Source organism: Conger conger, chromosome 13, assembly GCF_963514075.1.
Source record: "Conger conger chromosome 13, fConCon1.1, whole genome shotgun sequence".
Classification (NCBI taxonomy): Eukaryota; Metazoa; Chordata; class Actinopteri; order Anguilliformes; family Congridae; genus Conger; species Conger conger.
Window position 1 is genome coordinate 43,786,756 of NC_083772.1, and position 16,158 is coordinate 43,802,913.

The following is a 16,158-nucleotide window of genomic DNA, read 5'->3' on the forward strand; positions in this document are numbered from 1 at the left end:
GCATAAACCAAGCATGAAGTCAAAGGAATTGTCTGTAGACCGCCGAGACAGGATTGTCTCGAGGCACAAATCTGGGGAAGGGTACAGAAAATGTTTTGCTGTTTTGAAGGTCCTAATGAGCGCAGTGGCCTCCATCATCCGTAAATGGAAGAAGTTCGGAACCACCAGGACTCTATCTAGAGCTGGCCGCCCATCTAAACTGAGCAATCGGGGGAGAAGGGCCTTAGTCAGGGAGCTGACCAAGAACCCGATGGTCACTCTGTCAGAGCTCCAGCGTTCCTCTGTGGAGAGAGGAGAACCTTCCAGAAGGACAACCATCGCTGCAGCAATCCACTATATCAGGCCTGTATGGTAGAGTGGCCAGACGGAAGCCACTCCTTAGTAAAAGGCACAAGGCAGCCCGCCTGGAGTTTGCCAAAAGGCACCTGAAGGACTCTCAGACCATGAGAAACAAAATTCTCTGGTCTGATGACACAAAGATTGAACTCTTTGGCATGAATGCCAGGTGTCATGTTTGGAGGAAACCGGCACCGCTCATCACCTGGCCAATACCATCCCTACAGTGAAGCATGGTGGTGGCAGCATCATGCTGTGGGGATGTTTTTCAGCAGCAGGAACTGGGAGTACTAGTCAGGATTGAGGGAAAGATGAATGCAGCAATGTACAGAGACATCCTGGATGAAAACCTGCTCCAGAGTGCTCTTGACCTCAGACTGGGGCGACAGTTCATCTATCAGCAGGACAACGACCCTAAGCACACAGCCAAGATATCAAAGGAGTGGCTTCAGGACAACTCTGTGAATGTCCTTGAGTGGCCCAGTCAGAGCCCAGACTTGAATCCGATTGAACATCTCTGGAGAGATCTGAAAATGGCTGTGCACCGACGCTCCCCATCCAACCTGATGGAGCTTTAGAGGTGCTGCAAAGAGGAATGGGCGAAACTGCCCAGAGATAGGTGTGCCTTAAAAAGACTTGAGGCTGTAATTTCTGTCAAAGGTGCATCAACAAAGTATTGAGCAAAGGCTGTGAATACTTATGTACATGTGATTTATTCGTTTTTTATTTTTAATAAATTTGCTAAAATTTCAAAAAAACTTCTTTCATGTTGTCATTATGTGTAGAATTATGAATTTAGAAAATGTAGAAATGTAGAATGTAGAAAATGAATTTATTCCATTTTGGAATATGGCTGTAACATAACAAAATGTGGGAAAAGTGAAGTGCTGTGAATACTATCCGGATGCACTGTACATTGATATTACATTTATTTGCCTACATATTATTAATTATGCCAAATGTCGCCTGGCTCCCAATAGATAAGCTTAACTCCCGTTAACGTTTTCAATTCGCTCTCAATGGTAGTTATTAACACTACGGATTTAATATTTTGTAGGCCACACGTTGATATTGTGGCGCTGTTCCTCCCTAGAATGAATGGCATCGTCTCTACAAGTTTATACTGAATGTCCGTGAATAATTTCCATGGTCGCCAACGAACTGACCACACACGGGCTCTCTCGCCAACTGGAACGCTCTACTAAACTGCAGGTATTTTGCTTGGCTTAGTAAGAGAACCTTGTTTCTTCTAAGCATGCTCTCTCTAGTGCTAGGGCTTCTTATTTTGCAAAGCCTTTTCAAGGAAATAAAAACAATTCCAGATTTCTGTTCTAAACGGTCGCTGAACTAACTAATAAATCATGCAGCAACCAACCCCAGCTTCTTGCAGTAGGAGTTCAATTTCTTTAGTGACGAGATAATTGGAATTAGAGACAAGATACGTATCTGTCTCTACGCCAGTCAGTGGTAGCCTTATTGATAACATAGGACCACCTCCTAGATATACAGAACAGCTTAAATTCCTTAGCCCCTTACTCAGAGTGAACTCAACTCCTTGACCCTATACCCACAAAATTATTGGAGGAGGCTCTGCCCGTTCTTTGTAAACCAATTCTTCACATAATTAATTCTTCACTGTCATCAGGTTATGTCCCCATATCTTTTAAAATCAAGAAATCAAGCCATTACCCAAGATAGCAAATTTGGATCCTACTGTCCTGGCCAATTATAGACCTATTTCAAACCTTTTTATCAAAGATCCTTGAGAAATTGGTAGCGCATGTGTAGCTTGGCCTGTAGGAAACCTTCTGAATAAATAATATTTAAATATTAAAGTAAATGGATTGAAATAGTGTTCCAATATATTTGAACATAACATATGGATCATTACATGTTAATGATCATCCTACATGTTTATTATATGTAGCCTTTTTTCATTTTTATCAAGGGTACAGCACCCTTGATGAAAGTGAAAAAAATTACATTTTCCACAGTAGATGTCAAGTCAATCAAGTTTACTTGATGTCGTGATGTCTTGATGTCAATGAAGTTATTGAGTGGGAAAATTATTGACACCCACAAATTTGTCCGTTAACTTTGAATGGCTCATTTCCAAAGTCAGAAAGCCTGCTGTTATCAATCAATACTACACTACACTACACACTGTTGGCACCTGATTGGTTAGAGAATACTTTATCAAATGAAATGGACATTACAAGAATGCATTATTTCATTATTTTTTAAATTGTGTATAAGGCAGAGCCAGGTTGAGATAGTGAGTGCAATTACTCTTTAGACTGGAGTATAATATCCCAGTCCACTTCTCTCTGCCCATGACTGGGACACGCAAGGTCGGTGGTTCTAATCCCGGTGTAGCCACAATAAGATCTGCACAGCCATTGGGCCCTTGAGCAAGGCCCTTAACCCTGCATTGCTCCAGGGGAGGATTGTCTCCTGCTTAATCTAATCAACTGTACGTCGCTCTGGATAAGAGTGTCTGCCAAATGCCAGTAATGTAATGTAATGTCATGAGAGGTAGCTGTCCTTAGCTCTGTGTGATTCTGTGTGCAGCTGTGTGGTTTTGGGAGGCCACAGTCACCAGGTCATCTAGCCTCCTTCTCTTGCTGAAGGGGAAAGGGGTCTGCCCTGTAGCTACTTTACCCACGCATGTTAGACATTTTCGCATTGGATTTGAAACGTGAAGCAATGACTATGAGGACAAAGTGCAGACTGTCAGCTTTAATTTGAGGGTGTTTACATCCATATAGGGTGTTCTGTGTAGGAATTGCATCCATTTTATGGGACCAAATGTAATTGGACAGTTTGCTGCTCAGCTGTTTCTGATTGGTCTGATGTCTTCAGTCACTTCCATAGTGCAGGTATAAGAAAGCTTTAAGCACCTTGTCTTGATTCTATGCTTTTGATTACCATTGGAGTTGGTTATTGGTGCTTGTCAACATAAGGACCAGAGTTTAATTTAAAATCCAGTGTTCTGGAGTACAGAGGTAAAATAACAGAAATTGTACCACTGACCAATACTTACGGACTGTAATGAATATATATTTTTGTTATTCCTACTTGTTATTCCATTTCATTCATTCATAAGGCAACCTTGCAGATGTACCAGACTCAGGGATCAGACCACTAACTGAAATATTTAGGCTCTCAGAGGTAGTCAATCATATACACTCACTGAGCACTTTATCAGGTATTTATTAGACTCAGTTTTTATTTTTGCACCATTCTTTGTAAACTCTAGTGACTAGTGTGCGTGGAAATCTCAGGAGATCAGCCGATTCTGAGATACTCAAACCACCCTGTCTGCCAACAACAATCATTCCACTGTCAAAGTCACTGAGTCACATTTTTTTCCCCATTCTGATGGTTGATGTGAACATTAACTGAAGCTCCTGACCCGTATATAGATGATTGTATGGATTGCACTGCTGCCACACAATTGGCTGAGTTGATAAATCGCAAAAAAGCATGAGGTATGACAGGGATATGTGACATGGGAGTGTTTGAGAGGGTGTGTCAAAGGCATACAAGAAGACTTGAATCTCTTTTTAATCCCTTAATTACTGCCCTTTTCTTGACACAAGCTTGAAAATGTCATGCCATAAATAAAATGGTGATTATTCTTGAACCCTTATGACTACAGGCAAATTTATGGTCTCTTCTGAAAGGGAACCCTTTGGGGTTTATTTTCCAAGAGTCAGGATTACTTCAGGTGACAGAAGCACAAACGCAGTAAAAGTGTTTGCTTTTTTCTCACTGAAAATATGTCCTGTATTCGACAGGATACAGATTATTGTAGCCAAATGTCCTTTCAAATTAGAGGACAATATCGCCAGAGGTGATAAAAATGGCTCCAAAAGGAACATGGAAACTAAATTGTGTTTAAACTTAGGGCAAAAGTGTATGCTAAAGGATTTACAGTTTAAAAGAGTTGTATACAGGTGTGGAGCCAGTCTGTCATAGAATCATACTGTATGGGTGCTATAGGATACATATAGCTCAGGGTTTACCTGGCTACTAGAAAACAGTTTACCTGAATGCCCAGCTGGCATTTCTCACCACAAAAAAATGTTCACTGGTTGGCTTCAATGTGCATTACTTGACATTTCCTGTTGGCACAGAATAAGGACGTTCATCGCCAAAGGGAAGGTTGGCTACATTGTAACAGTGTTTCGGCTCTCCTGCTCCAACCAGCGGTTCCTTTGAAACAGGAGGCCAGTGGGCGGAGTTGGAATGAGCCGTTTTAGGCACACCAGTACAGAGTGTGCCTCTCTCTCTAGCCCGCCCTCTACCATTCTAGGGCACTCACTGGCTTCCTTGCCCTCTCCACGCATGTAGTCAGTCGTTTGGTTTTTGTATTGAACCACACTCACTCTCATACTGCTCACCCATTCATGCACATGCAAATGCAGCAGACAGCCTGCAGGCTTCCGCAGGTCATGATTTATGCGTTTGGGTTTTAATACGAAAATGAACATTCCTCCCATACTTCCCTGGTGTGGCGGCCCTCTTTTGTTACGGCCTTCCGAGCTGGGTTGTGACAGGAGACTGTGAGGTGGGGGCGTGGGGTATTGGGCCAAACGCAGACACCAGGGTTCCTAAAAGCTGTACGCAAACAGACACCCACTAAATATGCACAGCAGACTAAAGGGACAGCAAAAACGAAAAGATAAAGAGGAATAACCTGTAACTGAAAACTACCCCACTGGGGAAAAAATGATCACAAAGGAAAGGATAAAGGTGAACTTAAATAGAACCCAAACGGGTGGAAAAAGAAAATTTGTCATAGCAGCTAACACAGGGAGAGACAGACTCCCACAAACTCTTTTCTCAGAGACCCAGGGATACCGTTTACCAGATTCAGCATAACAAATTACACAGACGGACCTGAGCGCAGTGAGAGGAGGGTTTATCAAGGGTGCGGTCTGATTGCACAGAAATTATTACACCTGTGAGTAAATAGGCTGAAACGGCTGTCAATGACCACACCACCCTCCAGTGGTCCAAACCGGTTCTGCACCATGACAGAGACACTTAATCAAGAAGAAATAGTCCATTTTTTTTCATATACATATACAGTCAAGTCCAGCATTATTGCCACCCATTGGGCTCCCGAATTACTGGCACCCTTGATAAATGTACACAAGAAATACTGTAAACTTGAAAAATAATGATGTTATTAAAATAAACATGTGCAAAGTAGTGTGCTTTTCATACATCAAATGTTGTGCATAAACCTTGCTTTGACATTGTGTTTGCATTATGTACTACAACTACGATGGTGATTTACGGTACACTAGGCCTATACTGTAGGATTGAGAAAAGACCATAGGCTGGTGGCAGACAAGCAAAATTAACTATTTTCACAAATGTACGATAGCAACACACTTCTCTTGTGTGAGTGGCTGGATGATTTGAAAACATCATCGAGTTAATGACAAATCTGTCAACCACCAGCCCAGCTTTGTTTAATTTGCGCCCCACAGATGTTCACCAACTCAGAAGCACATCATAACAAGGAACTAATTTTCTTGCTCATAAACCATAATACTTGAAAGCTAACTTGCCTTTACAACACTGTGCACTGCGTATTATCTTCCCATGGGCAATGCCGTTTGCAAGACTACACAATAAATACAGGAAGCCACATGAAAGGATGATATTTATTTGGAAACAGGTGATTACAAATACAGATATGAAAGCAGACTTTGGTTAAGATTAGTTGTGAAATGGGAGAAAATGCATGTCACCAAATCATGATGATCTTGCATTTTATATCCAAAAATAACCCCAATCAGCATTCTAATGCATGAATATTCATGACAGACCCAGAGTGGGACCCACTGAGATGGCTAAAATGTGGCAGGGGACCGGTGCATATTCCAGACACACAGGGCTGATTTGCATGGAGAAGGCTTTCAGCAAGTAATAGTACCCCTTCCAGTTGCCCAACAGGACGATAAAATGAGTCCCCCCATCTGTGCAAGCCATTGTGCTTTGCATAGACATTGTTTGTGAGGCAGAATCCTCCAAGATATCTTTCAGCATAATGACAATAATCGCAACGGTTAACCCTTTCCACTTTGCCCCACAAGAGGGCAATTTCCACCTATTTTGTACAAGTCCTATAAAAGTTTCAATATCTCAAAAATGAATTGAGATTCATACATTTGAGACAGAACCAATTTATGTCAGACCATGTACATACAGTGTACACAAAAGATACATTAAAATACAAATAAATTATAAAATGCCTTATGTTTTAGCACTGAATATCTCAAGTCAAGGACCAACCTAGAACTACTTTATAGTTATTGACAACCTTGATGTGAACTTGTGTAAAAAATATGGTAAAGAAATCGACAGCCATTCAAATTCCACATGAGTACCCAATACTGCACCTGAATGTCCTCAAATGTACCCAAATCTCCCCAAATACAAAACGTCTGCACATCTTTTTGTCCGGACACAGTGTAAAACCCCACACTAACCCAATGACGGAATTTAGCGGGGGCCAAAGGGGGTTTAGCGTGTTTGTCCTTCTGGCGTTGCTGGGAGAACATTAGTAGGGTTAATTATTATCCTCCGTACAAGAACAGAGCACAATTACGTTTAAGAATATACTGGGTCCATTGCCACGGGTCGGATTGTAGGGGAAAATTCACAGAACGAAAGATCTCCCTCCTAAAAGCATGATAACCAATCACAAGTAAAAATCAGACTCCGCCTTAGTGAGCAGGCTGGTTCCTCCAAAACTCTCGACGATGTGTGCTAAAAGTTTATCAATATATCTGTATTAAAGTATGATATGTACCCTGTATAGTTTCAAACTGATTAACTGCTAAATTGTGCTAGGATTACACAGTGAGCCCAGCCAGCTGGCAGGGGGGGGCCCCGTCTTGAACTGTGTAGACCAGGCAGAGCGAGATATGACTGTACAGCTGATTTCTCCAGGACTCTCGATGTTTTATGCCAGGAGTGTATCTATTTGACCTAGAACATTAATTATAGCTGAGCTTATGAAAACGCAAGAAACCACAGTGAAAACTGTCGAAATGAGAGCAAAGAATGCTACGTACATTTACTCCCTTAGAAGAGAATAATTAATCAAATGTTTAGTATGTCTGTAGATTAGAAAAGTATATTAGAAGTGAATATTAATGAAATGTTTAGTTTGTCTGTATATTTTCAATGATTACTGCTGCTTAGTTCGTCTTATAAAAGCGAAAGATACAGAGTGACGTGTATGGATGACGTGTTAGAGGGAGGGCATCCAGAACTTTATGAGGTCTGGTAGTTTGCCAAGAGCAGGTGCGGGGTGAAGTGAGGACACGTAGTTGGCAGAATGCCCTGAATTTTGTACAGAGTTGGCAGAGCATAAGGACCGTTGGCAATTTGCCACAATGACGTTGTGGGAGGAGCGTTGGGAGGAGTTACGATAAGAAAAATGTGGGTGATTTGCCAGAATGAGGTTTGAGGAGGAGTTGTAGGTGGAGTAACTGTGTATAAAATGGGTGTACAAATGCCAGTCGGGGTTCAGTTCTGGAGAGCTGATCCGGCTTTATGCACGTGTGCTAATAAAGTCTGATTTTCCTGAAGATCTTGCTGCCTGGTGTCGTCTTTTCCCTCACGAAGATGTATTTCGACAAATTGAAGATTTGGACTCTGTCGTTTCGTAGACACGACAGGATATGGATTGACCTGCCCCATATCCTGCTCACGGCTGGCCTGAAACGGATCAGTACAATTCTTAATATTCTCCGTTCTCAAATGGGGCCATATTGTACGCTTAGTGGTTACTATAGTTTTACTCGTTTATCTGACTCCATTTAAAGTATCATTTAGAAATTTGGGTTTGAAACTTACGCGAACCTCGGGAGTGATTACACTCGACTCGTACCTGCGCCACCATTACTCAATATATGCTCCCGGGATTAGCATTATTGCTGAAATCTCAGTTCGGTGGAGAAAAAAACCCCAGCTCTCAGGCCCCTCACAAATGGCAGCCCTTCCTGACCTTAACCACTATGCTACAGGCCGCCCCATCATATCTATGAATGCTGTAGTTGGGAGTTTTCATGATAACTGCATTATGCTGGAAATATGTATTTGTGCCTCTCATGGTAATATACCTTTTGGATAAACCTGATTTGGGTGAATGAAAGGAGACACAACCCCAGATTGCTTGGTTTCTTCTCCTTATCTCCAAAATCTAGGCCTTAGTTCTTGACCCTAAAAGTGAGTCACCCATCTATAATTTACAGCCAGCCCCACCAGGCAGGGGGCTAAAACACATGGCTTCTACAGAGACAGCTTTTGCCCAGTTTCCCCTTGGCTCCTGAATGGTTATGATATCAAAGGTAGACTGTTACAAAAACTAGACCATTACACCAGTCACACTGAACCAATCAGAATAACACCAAACATTATTATATTCTGACCTGGGATTATCATGAAACATCTTTATGACATCTCCAGTATTCCTGTACTCAAACCTGTCAGGAATGTGAGAAAAGGGGGACCCCCAGGGCCCAAGAAGGCGCCTCTAAGAATCTAAGATATTCAAACCACCCTGTCTGCCACCAACAATCACTCCACGGTCAAAGTCACTTAGATCACATTTTCCCCCATTCTGATGGTTGATGTGAACATTAACTGAAGCTCCTGACCCGTATCTACATGTTTGTATGGATTGCACTGCTGCCACATAATTGGCTGATTAGATAATCACATGAATAAGTAGGTGCACAGGTGTGTATGAGAGCATGTTTTTATAAAGCATGCGCAAAGTGTCCAAAAGACTCTCAAAAAAGGATTACTCACCCTAGTGGTTTTTAACCAACCTGCATCACATTCACCCATTAGCCAGTAGAATTACAGGTTTAGCAAGTCTAAATCCTATAATTACACACATCTGCATATTCATTCTGCTATGCGAATACAGCGATAATCCTAAACTGTCCGGTACCCAAATATGCCACAAAATCTACCTTGTTGGAAAGGGTAGGAAACCCCATACAATAAGATTAACATATTTTACATCAGTTTGGTACTGAAATTGTCAGGTGTCAGAATACTGAGCGAGACCACAGAAGTTAACGTTAAAGTCTTTATTAACTGCAGGAAAGATTAGACAGGCAGGGGTCGATATCCAGCAAACAGTAGTGACAGAGATAAGGCAGTTCGAAAACGAGAGTCCAGACAAAGGGTCGGTGCACAAGCACCCTTGATAAACCCTCCCTCTCTTGACTGTTACCAAAATTACCTATTGTACCTTTAAATGTTGAATAAAATTTTCTCATTACAACCTGAATATTTAGTTAAAGGCAGAGTAGTGGAATGATAAGACCATATACCATTATTTTTTTCATCAATTTTATAAATTCTTTATAAAATTGCACATGATTTTTTTTTGCATGCTTGTCACACTTAAATGTTTCAGATCATCAAACAAATTTCAATATTAGTCAAAGACAACACAAATAAACACAAAATGCAGTTTTTAAATGAAGGTTTTAATTATTAAGGGAGAAAAAAAATCCAAACCTACACGGCCCTGCGCGAAAAAGTGATTGCCGCCTAAACCTAATAACTGGTTGGGCCACCCTTAGCAGCAACAACTGCAATCAAGTGTTTGCAATAACTTGCAATGAGTCTCTTACAGCGCTGTGGAGGAATTTTGGCCCACACATATTTGCAGAATTGTTGTAATTCAGCCACATTGGAGGGTTTTCGAGCATGAACCGCCTTTTTAAGGTCATGCCACAGTATCTCAGTAGGATTCAGGTCAGGACTTTGACTAGGCCACTCCGAAGTCTTCATTTTGTTTTTCTTCAGCCATTCAGAGGTGGACTTGCTGGGGTGTTTTGGATCATTGTCCTGCTGCAGAACCCAAGTTCATTTCAGCTTGAGATCACGAACAGATATACCTTTAGCAAAAGCTAAGGTTACAGCGGTAGCCTATTGTAATGTTAGTTGGTGACAGTCAGTTTTGCACACTTGATTTGGGTTCTCAACCGACTGGTCTCATCTGACTGATAAGTTTGCTACCTTTTCTGCTCGTATTCTCCAGAATTCCAAGTTTGTGACGTAAGAGAAGCATGTAGAGGATGAAGAGGGGACCAAGCTCCGAAACTTGGGGGACACCATGGGAAACCAGGGGTGTGTGGGATCGGCAGTTACTTATGGAAATGTAATGGCATCTGTCAGAGGTATTACTGAAACCAGGAGAGATATTAAAATATGATAAAGTTTCAATTTTCTGTCAGTATGACAGCATGTGCAGTTATGAAAAATGAAAATCAAAAAGCAAAGATGCCTTCATAAATAGTGAAATGAACAGTATTAAATATTGAACAACTTACTATAAAGAGAAGTAAACGTTCAGAAAACTAAATTGAATCAATATTTGTATATTTTAAAACATAAGTTCTCTTAAGTACACTGTCCTGCAGTTTCATAAGGTAATCAGCTGGTAGGTTGTACCAAACGTATTTGAGAACTTTCCACAGTTCTTCAGCACTCAACTCAACGCACTAACAAATAACAGGACAGAATAGGCTATTCAGCCCAGCAATGGCTTTTCCTACCCCTAAGTGTACCTACTGCTTAAATTGCCTAAAAGCTAAATAGAATCTAACACCATATCAAGCCTGGTCTTGAAAACCCCCAGTGTTTCTGCCTCCACTACATGCAAGCTATTCCACATATTGACCGCTCACTGTATGAAAAAATACTTCCCAATATCTGTACGGAATTTCTCCTCTGCCAATTTCAATTTGTGTCCTCTCGTTCCGCTAACCAAACTCAACGTGAAGAATCCCCAATAATTCACTTTGTTAATCCCTTTAATGAATTTAAAAGGCTCAATAAAATCCCCCCCCAGCCTCCTTTTACTAAGATTAAAGAGCGCAGACAGGAACAAGAGTATTGTATAAGGTGAGTATAACTTGCTTGGACTTCTGGATTCTGTTTAAGTCTTCCTGGATTACTTTAGTGGAGTCTATACTGTTCGCTAAACCTCCTAGTTTTGTATCATCTGCAAATTTATAAATAATCATTTATATAAATAAGGAAGAGCAGTGGCCCCAGCACTGATCCCTGTAGGACTCCACTTCCCACAATATCCTGCTAGGATAAGGCCCCTCCTACTACTACTCTTTGTGTCCTTTCTCATAGCCAATTCCAAATCCACTTCGAAATGGCTCCTACAATTCCTACCATCCTCATTTTGATAATGATTTGTCATGTGGTACCTTATTGGAAATCTAGGTATATAATATCATAAGTCCTGCTATCATCAAAACACTTGGAAGCTTCCTCAAAGAATGCCAAAAGGTTTGACACGCATGATCTACCCTTTCAAAAACCATGCTGGCTATCCCCTTGAATGTTATTATTTTCAAGAAATAATTTCAGTTTGTCCCTAGTTATAGATTCCAGTATTTTACATGTGATACAAGTTAGACGGACATGCCTGTAGTTTTCTAGATTGGTAAATTCCCTTTCTTATATATTGGTATTATATTACCTTGTTTTCAGTCATCCAGTATTTCTCCAGTTTCTAAGGACTATCTAAAAATACTTGTGTTAAGATTATGCCGGTAAAGGACCCAAGTGCAGACCAGAAACGGAGTGCCAAAAACAGGGTTTATTAAGTCTTCAAAAATGGACAATGCTCAAAGGCCAACCACCGGGAAAAGGTAAAACACAAAAATCCAAAGCTCAGAAGTTACAGGGAACGTGGAACAAAAATAATCTCCAAAATGCAGAACTAAAAAAATCCAGCAAAAAATAACATTTACCAGGAACAAAAGAAATACAAACAGAACGGCGCAAAGGCAAGCAGAGCAAAAATTTTGCCAGCGTTTCTCACCAGGCTTACAGGCTACAGTACAATCTGACAAAGAACACCAAACAAAGGGGAGCTTAAATACCCAGAGGAGGCAACTAAAAGGCAGAGAAAACGAGGAACAGGGGGAACCAATCAGGGCAATGATTATGTAAATGAACTGAGGGGAGTGGCAGACAGAGGTAGGTGAGGGCGGGGTCAGGACAAGGAAAACAAGCACATGGTGAGGCAGACAGTCACAGGCAATACTAAGACATACATACCATGAAACATAAATAAGAAAAATAATGAATTACAAAAAAAAAAAGGATAATAAACAATGAAATAAACTCACAAAACACAGATCATGACAACTTGCCAGTGGTTTAAAAATTATCTCACTTAACTCCACTTAACTCTTTGAGTACCCTTGGGAATATGCCATCTGGGCCAATGCTGCCTTATTTGTCTTTAGTTTATGTAATTTATCCAATATTTCTTTATCCCCTATCTCAATACTGGCTAAGACATTGTTAGCATTGAGTATGCCTTCCGGCCTACTAGTAACCTCCTCCCTGGTAAAACTCTCAACAAAGAAGCCATTTAATGTTACCTCCGACAGTGGTGAATAGCGACTTTGTCTGTCATTGGATATACAGCACTAAGACAACAATCACAAAAATAATGCGTTTAGAAAGTGACAAAACGAAACCCCTTGCCATACTACATTACATTACAGGCATTTAGCAGATGCTCTTATCCAGAGTGATGTACAACAAAGCGCAAATCAAACACAGGGACAAGTGTGATGACAACCCTAGAGGACAGTACGGTTCCGAGTCCTAGCGTGACCATAAAGATACAATTGGAACCCTCGAAGGATAAATAAGTTTACAAACTAGCATACCACGGTTGGCAGCTAGAATACCCCATACAACAATACAATATCTAATACAAGACAACAATATCTATATACAACTATACATAAGTGCCATTATTATCTATGGCATACATAAGGCTAATCGTGGTAGTGAGGTAGGGAGGGAAAGGTGCAGCCTGAAGAGATGAGTCTTCAGTCTGTGCTTGAAAGAGGTCAGAGACTCTGCCGTTCTAAGATCCACAGGAAGGTCATTCCACCACCGTGGGGCCAGAACAGTCAATAGTCGTGACCGAGAAGTGCAGGTGCGGTGAGGGGGAGGTGCCAGGCATCCCAAAGTAGCGGAACGGAGGGGTCTTGCTGGTGTATACGTTCTGATCAGTGATTAAATATACGCAGGGGCTGATCCCTTAACTGCCTGGTACGTGAGCACCAAAGTTTTAAATTTGATGCGAGCCATGACAGGCAGCCAGTGGAGGTTGCTGAGCAGGGGGGTGACGTGAATATCTGGCTACATTGAATACCAGATGAGCTGCGGCATTCTGGATCAGTTGGAGGGGAAACCGAACACTACGAGAAAGACACACAATGACCCCAAGAATAGTTTCCACCTACGGATAGAGGGAATATTGACTTCCTCTTAGGCTTGATCAAAATGTAGGGAGTCTGCATCAGTCTTAATTACCAGCGGGTCTCAGTACTCCTGGGTCCACCTCAACTTAACCTAAAGCTCCTTACTTCCCAAAGGTAGTCTTTAAACAAGGCGGAAACAAACTATGTGGACGAATAGCCAATGAGAGAAAGCGTGCAGAAAAAGGGTGCAATAACCTCAAAACTCTAACACTTGGCCTAGACACTAGGAAGCTGCGAACGGGGTCTCAAACTCTCAGAAGAATCCTGTCTTCCACCTGTCGTGTGTCTAACATTTGTGCGCTAAACAAAATATGCAAGTGAAGGTGTTACAAACTGTCCTCACTTGCCCAAGATGAGAGAGAATTGCGACGTGTTTAGCTCCCATAGACTCCATCACAACACGTAATAGAGAATCGTCAGTCACACCGCACATAATGCACAAATGAAAATGAAAAATAAAATAAATAACGTGCCATGAGGAATGCAACAAACAAGCCCCGATTCAAAGAGAAACAGAGCTTAAACAGAAAGGCACGCAATGAAACCACAAGCGGCAGACAATTGGAATCAGTCGTCAGTACAAGGGCACTGATCACCTAATCGCCATTCATTACCAAAGTGAAATGAATGACCAAATAGGCAGAAATGCAACAAGGTAGTGCCTGGAAATTATTTCAGAGTCGAGCCAAGATCCATTACACAACATTGCTTGTAAGCACATACTGCTGAAGCAATGTAATAGACTTTTTATGTATTTATTCGACTGTTCCCAGCTGTAACTCTCCTGGCATGATTCATTCTGTTAGTCGAGCCGAGTTGTTTCGATAGAGTTATGATGGTCCTGTTTAAATTCCCCTGGCTGTTACGAGCTGTGATATGTTCAAGATAAGCACTGGTCTGTAATGGCTCTTGCATATCACATGAGAACTTACCTCGGTTTCCTTATTATTATGGTTCCTTATTGGCAAGGCATCGCTCATCCGCATCCCTGGTTCATTTTACCACTAGATGGCAGCAGACTGTTGCTATTGTGGACAATATCCATTACATTACATGACATTATTATCCATGAGAGGGACCGTAAGTTTTGATCCATGTAATCCCATCGGTCACAATAGTGACCGTAAAAAACCCTTTCAGTTATGAGGCTCTAGAAATATTACTGAATGATGTATCAATGCATTTCCAGCAAATATTGAAAAAAAAAATGGTCTCAATGAAATATGTGCAGTGTCACATGTTAATGTAAAATGTAAATCCTTTTCAAACTCTACCTTAGTCCTCCCTCCTGATTTCCCCTGCCCCTCCTTTCTGATATCCATATCCTTGTCTAACCCCCCCCCCCCCCCAAAAAAAAAAAAAATGCACTTATGATGACAACTATGTTTAGAACAGCATTTCATGTGTATTTTGCTAGTTTCTGGATGTGATGCTTTGACTTATGGTAGAACCTATGCACTTGTAAATCGCTTTGGATTAAAAGCGTCTGCCAAATGACTAAAATGTAAATGTAAATGTAAATTGTCACATGACCAGAGATGTTTACTTCATGGTTGCACCATGAGAAGAATGGCTGCATCAAAGCTCCCAAATAAAAGGATGGTAAAGTATGTTAACATAAAGATAGGACAGAATATTTTGGTACACATCATCTTTAAGGTGTCTAGTATTGATATATGCATTTGAAATTACTCAACTTTGTTCAGAGTGGTCATAGAATGAGTAAACATGTTGACAGCAACAATAGTGACTGGTGGGACAACACAGTGCATCTAGATATAGACACATACTTATGCACATACATAGTTCTTGTTCTACTTAACTTTCTACGACTGTTCTTTCTTTTAGTTTCACTTTGATTCAAGGATCCTGGATATGGTGGATCTAGGTGACCGCCATGTAACATTGCAGTTATATCTCACAACGAGAAAGACGCTGTCCTCAGTGATTGTGACAGCGATGGGTCAGATATGGACTATGAGGGGGAGACAGACCCTTTGCCAGGCGGGCTGTTGAACTTATGCAAACAGATCCTGACAGGAACAACATTATCAGTGATGATGACCTCCCCCTCACCAACCCCCCCTCTCCCACCCCCTCCACTGTAGATAGTGAAGGGCCAAGGGCCTCTACAAGACAGGGGCCAGCCAGAGGAGCCAAGGGCAAAACTGCAGGTGGTCAAAAATAAAGATTGAGTGTTCAAACAGTCCAAGAGGCCTGCCACCACTATGATACCAAAACACATTATATACAGCCCAAATGCTGCAGAATTTGTAAAACAAAGCTCACCATTGAAATGTCCAACCTCTACTCGACCCAGACCAAGGACAAGCAACTGTATCTGCGTATGGATGAGCTCCTTACATTCTATGGGATCCTTATCACATCTGGGTACAGCTCTGTTCCAAGAAGACACATGTACTGGTCACCTGACAGCGATGTACACAATGAAAGCATTCCAAAT